The sequence below is a fragment of the Saimiri boliviensis genome, chromosome 12 (assembly GCF_048565385.1).
Source record: "Saimiri boliviensis isolate mSaiBol1 chromosome 12, mSaiBol1.pri, whole genome shotgun sequence".
Classification (NCBI taxonomy): Eukaryota; Metazoa; Chordata; class Mammalia; order Primates; family Cebidae; genus Saimiri; species Saimiri boliviensis.
In genome coordinates this window covers 31,126,291-31,138,349 of record NC_133460.1, presented here as the reverse complement: position 1 = coordinate 31,138,349, position 12,059 = coordinate 31,126,291, and positions in this window count along the sequence as shown.

Below are 12,059 nucleotides of genomic sequence, written 5' to 3'. Positions count from 1 at the left end.
CCATTGTTCAGCAATTGGCTGATTCAGGTTACCTCTTTAAGAATCATTGTTTGGCTGTTACTGCTTTATTTCATGCAAGTTATAGCGATTCTTTTATACTGGGCTCAGGTCATCCTCCCGCCTCAGCCTCCCGTGTTGCTGGGATCTCAAGGCGGGCACCATCACTCCAGGCTTTTTGTTTTGTTTTTTAAAGAGACAGAGTCTTGCCGTGTTGCCCAGGCCTCTCTGGAACTCCTGGGCTCAAGCGGATCCTCCTGTCTTAGGCCCTCTAAGTAGCTGGGATTACAGGCTGAGCCATGGCGTCTGGCGGAGTATGCCGGCTTTAAATGAGAAAAATGTTTGAACATTGACCTCCAGGTGTGGTCGCGCGGGGCATGGAGAGGGACCGGCTCTGCGGGCGCTGTTTTTAGCAGCAGGCGAAGTAGCTACAACGCGATCTTCAACTTTCACGGAACCACCCATCTTTTGTAAAGCGCGCGGTCTTGCGCACGCCCCCGCCCGCCCGGCAGCCCGGGGTACAGGGTCACGCCCAGCCCAGGACTCTGCAGCGGCTCCGCTCCTGGATCCCGCCTCCTGTGCGTCTCCGGACGCCGCGCTGCAGTCCAGGGTCCTGGACGCTGTGGGAGCCGCGCTGGCGGCGCCTCGCGGGTGGCGGTTCTCCAGCCCTTCCCGTGCCTGAGCAGGACGGAGGCTCAGTTTCTTCGAGTGGGTGGAAACTAAAGCCAGGCGGGGACCCGGCCCCCAACATGAGTGTGGGTCCCGGGGCGCAGACACAGCGCGGGGTGGAGGGCGCAGCGCCGGGAGCGCGGATCCCAGGCCCCCTCACCGCACCGGGTGACGAAGGTGAGCAGCAGCGGCACGAAGCGTTCCGGACGGCAGACTTGACTTGCAGCAGAACAGCACGCTGTGAACAGCACAAATGTGCACCTGTGTCAATTATGCCTTCGTAAAGCTGGGGCAAAGAGAGGAAAACGAACCGTAACCACAAAATAAAGCCGAGAAACAGTTAAGAGATGTATTGTTTGTTTTAAAATAACAGAAGCAAGTCCATCACACGGTAACTTGAGTCACATATTTTTGTGAGAAACATTTTCCAAAGGAAAAAAAAAGTATGGGAAAGTGGCGGTGCCTCAGTTGTGCTAGCTGTCACGTCTAACAGCCCATCCTGGGCCGCGGCTCACCGGCAAGGCGATCCCGCTTCCAGCCAAAAGAGGTGAGTAACGTCTCCCTGTTGTCACGAAACACACTTGACTGGACCTCACGCAGCCGCTGACAAGGTCGTGAAAATCCCAGGGTGGCAAAATTGGGTGCCACCAGTCTGCTGGAGAAAAGTGTGGAAGAGTAGAGGGGAGTCAGGAGAGGGTCCAGGGAAGGCCGCGCTGACCAGCGGTCGCGGGGCCACCTTCAGAAGGAGCAGTGGGACCAGGTGGAGCCTGAGATGGGGACCTGGGAGCTGCTGCATTCCAGGCAGGGGGAGCTGCCTGTGCTGGGGCCCCCAGGCAAGTGCACCGAGGGACGAAGGGCCGCTGTGGCAAGGCCAGCCAAGCCGATGCTCTTTTCCCATCAGCGGGGTAAGCTCCGAAGCCTCCGGAGAGCTGAACCAGGCCCCGCGGCTTTCTTCTTTCCACAAAAATTTATTTCTGAAACGGCGGGCATGTCACCAAATGATAATACTTAAGTAAAGCAACTTCACATGTGTTGTTAAAAAACGAAACAATCCAGTACATCCACAAATAGGAAACCAAACTCACCTGAACACACCGATGATGAAATGAGAATGTTTAATGGCGTGGAATGGTATGTACAGGCGAGGTTCAATGTTTTCAAAACATATCCAGCACTTACGGCTCCCTGTGCAGAGTGAAAAGATAGAAAGTTATAATGGAGAATAATTTTTACAATTTATAAAGTTTAATGCAATTGAGAAAGGATTCTATAAAAACCGTTAACATATTTTAGAGGGCAAATGCTTACTTTGCATAGCAATGCTTCAGTTTCCTGGAATGGCCTCTCTTTCTTCCAAGCAAATCTGATGAAGCACTAAGCTCAGTGTCTGCTCCAAGAGCCAACAAGGTGAACAACCCAGTTTCTGCTCTTATGGAACTCACATTCTGGTGGGATTTATTTTTGCAACATATTTGCTCACAATATCAAATGAATAAGCCATTAGTATCGAAAAGTAATTTACACACTCTCTAGTTCGGTCCTCATTTTGACACATGTCTTCCTATGAGATGGAAGCAAAAACTAGACCTGTAGATACAGCCACACGCCGCAAGACATTCAGTCAACAATGGGCCACATAAATGGCAGCAGTTCCACAATATCGTGTTTTTGCTATGCCTTTTCCACGTTCAGATACATAAATGTTTACCACCGTGTTACAACTGCCTGCAGTAGTCAGTACAGTCACGTGCTGTCCAGGTTTGTAGCCTTGGAGCAACAGGTCATACCATTGAGCCCAGGTGCACAGTAGGCTGTACTGTCGAGCTTTGCGTGCCGCCCTATGATGCTTACACAGTGACAGAACTCCCTAACGATACGTTTCTCAGAATGTATCCCCATCCTTAACTGATGCATGACTGTATTTTACTAACCTGACCAGCTGGGATCTTCACCAATAAAAATTCTATGTGGAAAATAATATTTATTATTTCTTTCAGATGGTAGACATTCCTTAACTTCAGTTTTAAATAATCTTGATATACAAACTTTTACTTCTTTTGTTCTCCAAATATGATAAACCGAGATTTTTAATACTAGCAGGTCTGGCTTCCACCTACATTCATTGTCTTTGGAAAAGACAATCATCTGCCACTTTTATTTCCCCATTGCTAAGGGATTTCACTTTTGTGGCTAAAATACAAAACTATACAATTATAAATACTTATTTGCAATGCTTCTCTTTGAACAAATTTACTTGTTGTGTAAGACACTTGCTGATCACCTTGTAAGCTATTAATTATAAAACATGGTATGACTTAGAGTGCCTTGTATGTTTTAGTTGAATTATGGTTTCGCATTTTAAAATGTATCAATTAGGCTGTATAACAACTTAGTTTTAAATTATTTGATTACACATAACTGTATCATCATATAATCATAGATACATAGATTGCCTGTATAATAGTATGATTACATCAGTATAGTGTTTAATATTTAAAAAGGCAATATAGCTAGGCAGGTATAATGTATGAAGATAATACAGGAAGCCTACCTCACTGATACACAGGATTTCCTTGGTATCTGCACCTGAGACAACAATCCGTTGGTCTAAAGCTTTAAAAAAGTACTTATTGTTACCCCATCACTATACCAATGTGCAAAACATGAAATAAGATAGAAAATGTCCACGAGGGCCAGTGATCAAAGGAGATAACAGACAAAATGAAAACAAAAACACTACACACTCTTCTCTAAAATTTTACATGACAGCTGAGGGTTCCAGTATTTCCTTCCCTTCTGGAAGAATCCTCATGGAGGTGGTAGAACAAATAATTATCCACAGAGAATTATCAGGCATTCATCCCTAATGAAAACTACTAAGCCAAAAGTAACAAAAAATATTTCAGTGATATTTTTGTAGCACAAAATAATTAAACTCAGGCAGGAAGAGGAAAGTAAGAGAATCCACACAACCACAGCTTACATCACTTTGAATCTCAACAGCCCCAGGGGCTGAGAATGCACCCGGGTCCCAGCAGCCCAGGCTTCTCTGTTCCTCCTCTCAAAGGCACAGCCTGGGTAAAGACATCTCTTGGGCTCTTGCCCCCTGACTTGTCATTCACAAGCATTCTAACTGTGATGTTTGAAACTGTCCACCTCCACAGATCCAGAACAGTCCCTCAAGTCCAAAGGCTCATGGAAGTTGCCCCTCAGCCCCCTTTAAACTGGACTTCTGGTTTCTTTTTCCTTCTTCCCCTGAATGAGAAAAAGCTTCCTGAGGTCCTTCTTCCGCTTCAGCTTCTCCTTCTCTTTCTGCCTGGCTCTGAAGTGCTCTTTATTGAGCAGGTGCCACTGCTCCTTGCCCTTCTTCATCTTCTGACTGTGCACCGTACTCAGAGCATCCAGCAGTGTGAGGATCTGACAAGTACAAAAGCCGGTGAGCATCAAAATGCTCTCTCAGCCACCGCACACCCGCATCCTAAGCACTAAGGCTAGAAGCAACCGCGATCCAAAATGAATATTAACTGCACGAAAATGAATCTTGCACTAGGAATTCATTGTTGGCATGGAGACACAGCTGTGATCACATTTTACCTTTAACGTTGTTGTTCATCATTCTGTGGACACCGTGTTCAGTTAACCAAAACAGAGCGGTTCCCCAGCACTGTGCCCGTTATCCCCCATTCAAAAGCACAGGGCAGAGGAGGACCAGGCAAAGGAAGGGAAACGGACTCAGGTTCTTCCTCAGACTTCGGTTTCAGTGCCCTGGAAAACTGAGACTGCAGCAGAACCATGAAGTGTCTGCTGAGAGTGTTCTCTTCCTATCTAAATGCAGCGTGCAGTGCGGCATAGGCGAGAGCACCTTTCTTCCATGAGGCTGGCATATAACCACCGGTCTCTGCCTGTCCTTCAGCACCTTGCCTGCCTTTGCTTGGGTCTTGGGCTTGTTCTTAAATGGCAGGGCCTTCTTCAAGGCTTTTGGAATATTCAGTGAATTATTATTTTTTCCCTCAGGATTGGCTGAATGAAAAATAAAAATAATTGACCTATTCAAATTATGATCAATGTGTATTGAAAACTTCTGCATAAAATCTTCTCATTCGGTTGACTTTTCTACAAAATCAGTAAATAGAGTCCGCTGGCCCCGAGAAATCAGCACTCAATCACCTGCCAAATACGGACTGCCTCAGTGGACATTCACAATTCTCAGTAAACAGGAACAGAGAGCTTATACTTACAACTCTCCAACAAAACCGCCGTGCCCATTTCTATGCTATGGACCTATGGGGTCTCAACAGAGCAGATGAATAGACCCAAGGTGTCTTTTAATGGAAATTTCAGGCCTTGTCTTCGGGTCATTGAGGTGGTTATTTCCCAGGCTAACAAAAATAATCTAGCTTTTTGTCTTGATTATCAACCACTCTGGATTTTTTTTTTTTTTTTTTTTTTTTTTGAGATGGAATCTTGCCCTGTCACACAGGCTGGAGTGCAGTGGCACTAACTCAACTTACTGCAACCTTTCCCTCCTGAGTTCAAGTGACTCTCCTGTCTCAGCCTCCCGAGTAGCTGTGGCTACAGGCACACCCAAGCATGTCCAGCTAATTTTTGTATTTTCAGTAGAGATGGGCTTTCACCATGTTGGCCATGCTGGTGTTGAACTCCTGACCTCAAGTGATCCACGCATCTTGGTCTCCCAAAGCGCTGAGATTACAGGCATGAACCACCATGCCTGGCCCACTCTGGATTTAAGGACAGTTCTTCCTTCAATCAACAGCCAAAGTGTCCTGATTCCTGATTCTAATTGAGAAGTATAACTTTATTATATTTCTGATGGAAGGCCAGCTAAAAGAAGGGAGACTCAAACAACAGATGAAGACAAATACTCTGTATTGAATTTTCAAGTTAATCTTAAATTCTGTTTAATTGAGATGTTTCCAGTTCTTAACTGCCTTATAAATACTGTTAATAAATTGAAAGCTTTGCCCTAGGCTTTTATTAAAGTCAACTATATAGAAAACGTTTCTCCTATGTCCTGAAATTTATTCTTAAAGATGTCATCCCCAATAATATTCCATGTTCTCTGTGTAGGAACCCAAATTGTTTTCAAATTCGAGAATTCAGAGAAATCATACTTCTTGTAAAAGGGTAGAAGGAACAATGGGCACCACATCCTGAAGTGTATTTTAATAAAAATTCATGTAAGATGGTTCAACATTGCATTAACTATTTTATATGAAAAGAAATGCCTGGGAGACTTCTGTCTCTAGAGAGTGGTAGACTGGTGCCTTGTACAACCATTTTATTACAAAACTGAATACTCCACATTAAAACAAAGATTTTCAAATGCATTGTTAAGCAGAGAAGAGAATAACGAACATTCTAAGAATCCAAAATCTAAATGAAAATGGAAGTCCAGACAGGTACTGAAAACCTAAAACAAATAAACAAGCCAAAAAGTGAACAAGCCAATTGTCAGCAAGCATGTGCAACAGCAGAAGCTCTTTAAGCTGTTGGTGGTGGTGGAGGCCAAGCCACTGTGCTCCCAGAGCATGAGACAGAAACCTCAACACTGAAGCACAGCTCAGGTGCCCTGGAGCCCCCACCCCACCCAGGGATCCTCCAGCAGAAATGTGTGTGCCCCTGCACACCTGCAAGTCCCATATCCAGACTTCAGTGTTTACAGCCATGGAACGATGGACAAAAATGGAAATCATTTTACCCATCAATGAATAAATGGTGACTCAGTCATATGATGGAACTCAACAATGATAATAAATGAATCTCTGCCATAGACAAGAAAATGGGTATGTCCTGTAACACTGAATCAAAGAAGCCAGGCTAAATAGAAAGTGCTGTATTTTATAAAAGTCACAAGCAGGTAGAACAAATCTCCATCAGGATCTGGAAAAGTGGCTACCTGAGGGTAGAATGGCAGTCACTGGGAGAGGGCACAGGGCAAGGCTCCTGTTCGGTCCAGGGCATGGCAGCTTGGTGTGCCACACAGTTCATCTAGCTGCACACTTAGGATTCGGGCACTCTTCTGTATGTACAGTAACATTGCAATAAAAAGCTTATTAAAACATTCAAACTTTCATAAAAACCCACATTACTTCAACAGAAATTAGCACATGAATGTCTTAAAAATACATGTATATGGTGGGGGAAAAATAGTTCAAAAGAGTACCCAGGGAAAAGTTTAAGAGTGAGTGACGTCAGCACAGGGCCAACCAATAGCCGTTTGTGCTCATCCTCCAGCACAGACAGCCAAAGCAGCAAACAATGAGATTTTGATGAAAGTCACTAAAGGAGAGCCCCAGAGTACACCAAGGAGTAGCAGAAACCAGGAAAGCATAGAAAACCAAGACGGTCACATAAAGGAGGGAAGGAGACATCTGGCCTCCAACACCCATCCCCCAGAGGGATCAGCCTGAAGTAGAGGGGATGTCTCCCTGCAGGGATAAGAAAGCAAGAGGGCCCAGCAGCCCCAGGGGTCCTGCACTCCCATCAGGGAAGGAACTAATGTTGTACCCCAACCCCATGGCCAGCTGCTGCAGCAACGTGCCTTCCTGGACCTGGAACCACTTTGGGAGCGTGTCCCGCCCAGCACCCTTCCATCCTCAGGCTTTGTTGCCCTATATCACCCTCACCTACTGGCCCACCACCCCTGAGCTGTTGTGACACTGTCTTAGGCCATTCAGTGTGGCTTTAACAGAATACCCGACGCTGGGTAACTTATTTTATAAAAAATGTTTCTTTGGCTCATGTTGCTTGTGGCTGAAAAGTCCAAGATCTGGCAGCACATCTGATGAGGGTCTTGTGCTGCTTCATCTCCTGGGGAAAGGGGAAGGGGAAAGAGGTGTCTGCAAAGAGCTCACATGGCAAGAGAAGAAACGTGAGGGTCTAGGAAGCTGAGCTCACTCTGGTAACAATCCACTCCTGGTAACTAATTTAGTCCCACAAAAAGGTATTATTCTATTCATAAAGAATCTGCCCCTGTGACCCAAATACCTCCCCCTAGGCCCCACCTCCCACACCACCACATTTGGAATGAAATTTCGACGTGAGTGCTGGTGGAACAAATGGCGTCCACATCACAGCATACACCCCGCCCTGCGGGGCCACGCCGCTGTTCCTGGCCCCTCCCAGCTGCCATTGTGCCCTGCCCCTCAGGGCCTGAGCTGACTTGGTGTCCTGCTTTCCAGGGAATCAGTGTCTTGGCCCCCTAAGAGCAGTCACAGCCCCATAGCACAAGAGTTGAAGCACTGCCCCACTTCACCGGGAAGCAGTGTCTTGGCTGAGCTGAACAGCCACACCTGCCAGGGATGATCCAACATGGCACCCCCACATCCCAGGAAAATAGCATTGGCTGAACTGGGGTGCCTTGCCCTTCAGGACAATAACCGTAGAACCCTGGGAACTGGACTAGCCCTGGAGAATCTGAGTTGCCCAGGCACCTTCCTCCCTAGGGAGAGAAGTAGTTTCTGTGCTGCTCCCTGTCCCCGAGGGCTCAAGCCAAGACAGTGCTCCACCATTCTGGGGTCCTTGCTAATGCTGTGCCTGGCCTCACGGGGGCTGGGATGCTGCTGTGTCCCACCACTCCAGGGTCCGGAGTCACTACCCTGTTACTCCCATGTCCAGCGTCACTCCCATTCCCTGGGGGTTTACTTCTTAAACTCTTCCTAAAAATAGAGTGAGAAATAATTCCAAACACATTTTACCAGGCCAGTATCCCCTTAATACCTAAACAAACCAAAACACACACACACACACACACACACACACACACACACACACACACGAAAAGACTACAAGTCTATTTTTCCAATAAATTAAACACTGGTGCAAAAATTCTAAAAAAAAAAATTAGCAAATAGTATTCCACAACACATCAAAAAAGATTATACATCATGATTAAGTGGGGTTTGTCCTTGGCATGCAAGGTTGGTTTCACATATGCAAATCAATCCATGTGATATATCACATAAACATAATGAAAGATAAAACCCACATAGTCACCTCCATTGATACAGAAAAAGCATTTAACAAAGTTTGGCAACCTTTCTTGATTAAAAACTTTTAAGAGTTTATGTATAGAAAGAAGGTTCCTCAACACAATAAGGGCCATTCATGAAAAACCCACAGCCTGCATCATAGTCAGTGGGGAACAACTGAAGCTTCTCCATTAAGATTGATACAAGATCAGGATGCGCAGCCTCATCACTTCTATTCAACGTAGTACTAGCGAGAGCAATCAGATGAGAAAAGGAAAAGGTAACTAACTTAAAGAAGTAAAATTGTCTCTATTTTCAGATGACAGGATCCTTAATGCAAAAAACTCCAAAGATTCCACAAACACTATGAGAACTAATAAATCAATTCAGTCAAGCTACAAAGTATAAAGTCAACATGTAAAAATCAGTCAGATTTCTGTATAAATAACCTAGCTGACAAAGAAATCAAGAAAACAATCTCATTGACAATAGCATCAAAGAAAAACAAAAACTTAGGAAGAAATTTAACCAAGAAGGTGAAAGATGTGTACACTTCAAAACAATAAAACACGGATGAAAAAAAATTAGATATAAATGAATGGAAAGTTATCTTATGTTTATGGATCAGGAAAATTAATATTGTTAAAATGTTCACGCTACTCAAAACAAATCCACAAATTTAACACATTCCTCATCAAAGTTCTGATGGCATTCTTCACAGAAAGCATATTTTTCTTCTAACTGAGATAGCTGGGCCTGGGTTAAAAATGCGTTGAATGTAACATTCCTTATTAATTAGATTGATGGTCCTGTCCACCTATAATGTGTGTTTCGTGTAGAAGATCACACCAAGCCCAAGGTGTGGCAGACTTACCTGAGCCATTCGTGATGAGATCAACAGACAAGCAGATTAAAAAACTACTCAGACAGTGGTATCTGAACTTCTGAAAGATACACAATGAATGCCTTATTACCACTAGGACAAAAGTGAGGAATGGGGGCTGGATAGCAATATTGTAGAAAGTCGTAATTGGTTGTCTCAAAAGGATCCCAAGTGGCAATCTCTAAGACCTGAAGTGAGTTTCCCTTTCTTCATCCTAGAAGCTGTTAATATGTTCTTGTCAAAATTCTTACCTGTAACAGTTAGGGTTCAATTAGAGAGGAAAACCACTGGGATGTTACATACACCAGTGATCTGTTCATAGGATTTGACCTTACATAGGCTGGTAAGATATTTAACCACCTTAGAAGCTAAATAGTCTCTATAGGGCTGTCATCTTCGTATCTGAAGGTGAACCGTGAAGTCCTCAGGGCAGTCTGGGAAGGAGAAGAAGATGGTTGCAAATTGGAAGAGAGCAGGGACAAGCTGGAGCCAGCAAGCACGAGCTGAAATGTACACAGAAGGCCTGGAACCCCTGTTAGTATTGCACTGCCTCCAATTTTAAATACACAGTGTCTTGTAAGAAAAGCTGGTTCCCTTCTTCATGCAGATGACCGCATATCTTACCCATAAGTGGAGAAGCTGAAGTAGAAATTCAGGGGAGGATGGAGCAGCTGCAAGCCTGGCTGTGTCCCATGCCAGCAAGGTGGCCGAGCAGATAAGAGACAAGGTGCATGAGCTGCCTGGTGCCCTCCCATAGACTTTTCAAGTGTTAGAAAAATGTGTCTTCATGCCTGGCAATGTGTCTCTTGTGGCCAAGCCTAACTGGAAACAAACAGGTAAGGGATTCTAGGAAACCTGCTTCCACCTAGCCAAGTTGACATGTTACTAAGCCACCACACCACTTCACAGGCTAAACATTAGGTTCCTGGTGCAAAGTCCTGCTCTTCACCCTATCAGCTATCCATAAATCTGATGACTTCAGCATTCAATATCTGTGACTCCTGTTTCCTTGACCTCCTTAATATCAGTGAACTGCTTGTCCACTTCACCTCATCCACGGCTCCCATAGTCATCCTTGACCTTGGGTCCCCTCCAAGATGGTCCATCTTCATAGTCTAATTAAAATTTCATTCTCTCTGACCCCTCCTTTCCAACCAGCTTGCATACCCCACTCTGTGCTTTTACTTCATTAGGATTTCTAGTCGTTGACTCTTTTGCTTTCATTCAAAACATCACCTCTTTCTCTTCACTATCCTCCTCAGTCAGACTAGATTCCCAACACTGTCACTTTAATGGCACTCAGCCTTATCTTTCTGTTTTTATTTTCTCATGGTTATCAACAAAACCCCACTTCTGGATGAACTCACATAGTTTCCTCTCAAGGCCTTTCCTGAGCAGCCAAGAGCTGTTAGAAGAACTGAAACAACAGGACTATAGTCACTTACCTCGAATGGTCGTGGTTACTGTCCCGAACTTCTACTACACTCTCCAGTCAACTTATATTTTTATATGAAATAAAATCTATAATTTTATTAACATATATGGAAAAACAATTATAGATTCAGATGCAGCTGTAAGAAATAATACAGAGATCCAGGCTGGGTGTGGTGGCTCACACCTGTAATCCCAGCACTTTGGGAGGCTGAGGTGAGTGGATCACTTGAAGTCAGGAGTTTGAGACCAGCCTGGCCAACATGGTGAAACCCCATCTCTACTAAAAACACAAAAATTAGCCAGGCGTGGTGGCAGATGCCTATAGTCCTAGCTACTTCAGAGGCTGAGGCAGGAGAATAATGGCCTGAACCCAGGAGGCAGAGGTTGCAGTGAGCAGAGATTGTGCCATTGCACTGCAGCCAGGGCAACAGAGTGAAACTCTGTCTCAAAAAAAAAAAAAAAAAAAAAAAAAAGAAAAGAAAAGAAAAGAAAAGAAAAGAACAGAGACCCTTCGCACAGTTTTCCCAGTTTCCTCCAATGGTAATATTTTGCAGAATTATGGCATATGACAAGAATACTAACATTGATATAATTCACGAATCTTATTCAGATTTCCGTTTTACTTGTCCTCATTTTGTGTGTATGTATGTATGTAAATTGTATAGAATTTTATCACCGGTGTAGGTTCATGTATTCTTTATCATAACAAAGATACTGAACAACTGTAACAGCACAAGCCTCCATCGTGTATTCCTTTATAGTCACCCCCACCTTCCTCTCACCCCATCCCATCCCTAACCCCAGAAAAATCCAAATCTGTCTTCCATTTATAAAATTTTGTCATTTCACAAATGTTATATAAATGAACTCATTCAGTATGTAACCTTTTGTTACAGGGATTTTTTTCTCAGTTTAAGTCTCTGGATATTCATCCAGGTTGTTGTATGTATCAATAATTCATTCTTTTTGATTACTGAATAGTATTCCATGTATGTGCATACTACAGTTTATGTAATCATTCACCTTTTAAAGGAAGGCTATCTTTACTCCACTGTGGGGGCTATGACCAAAAAAGCTGTTATCAA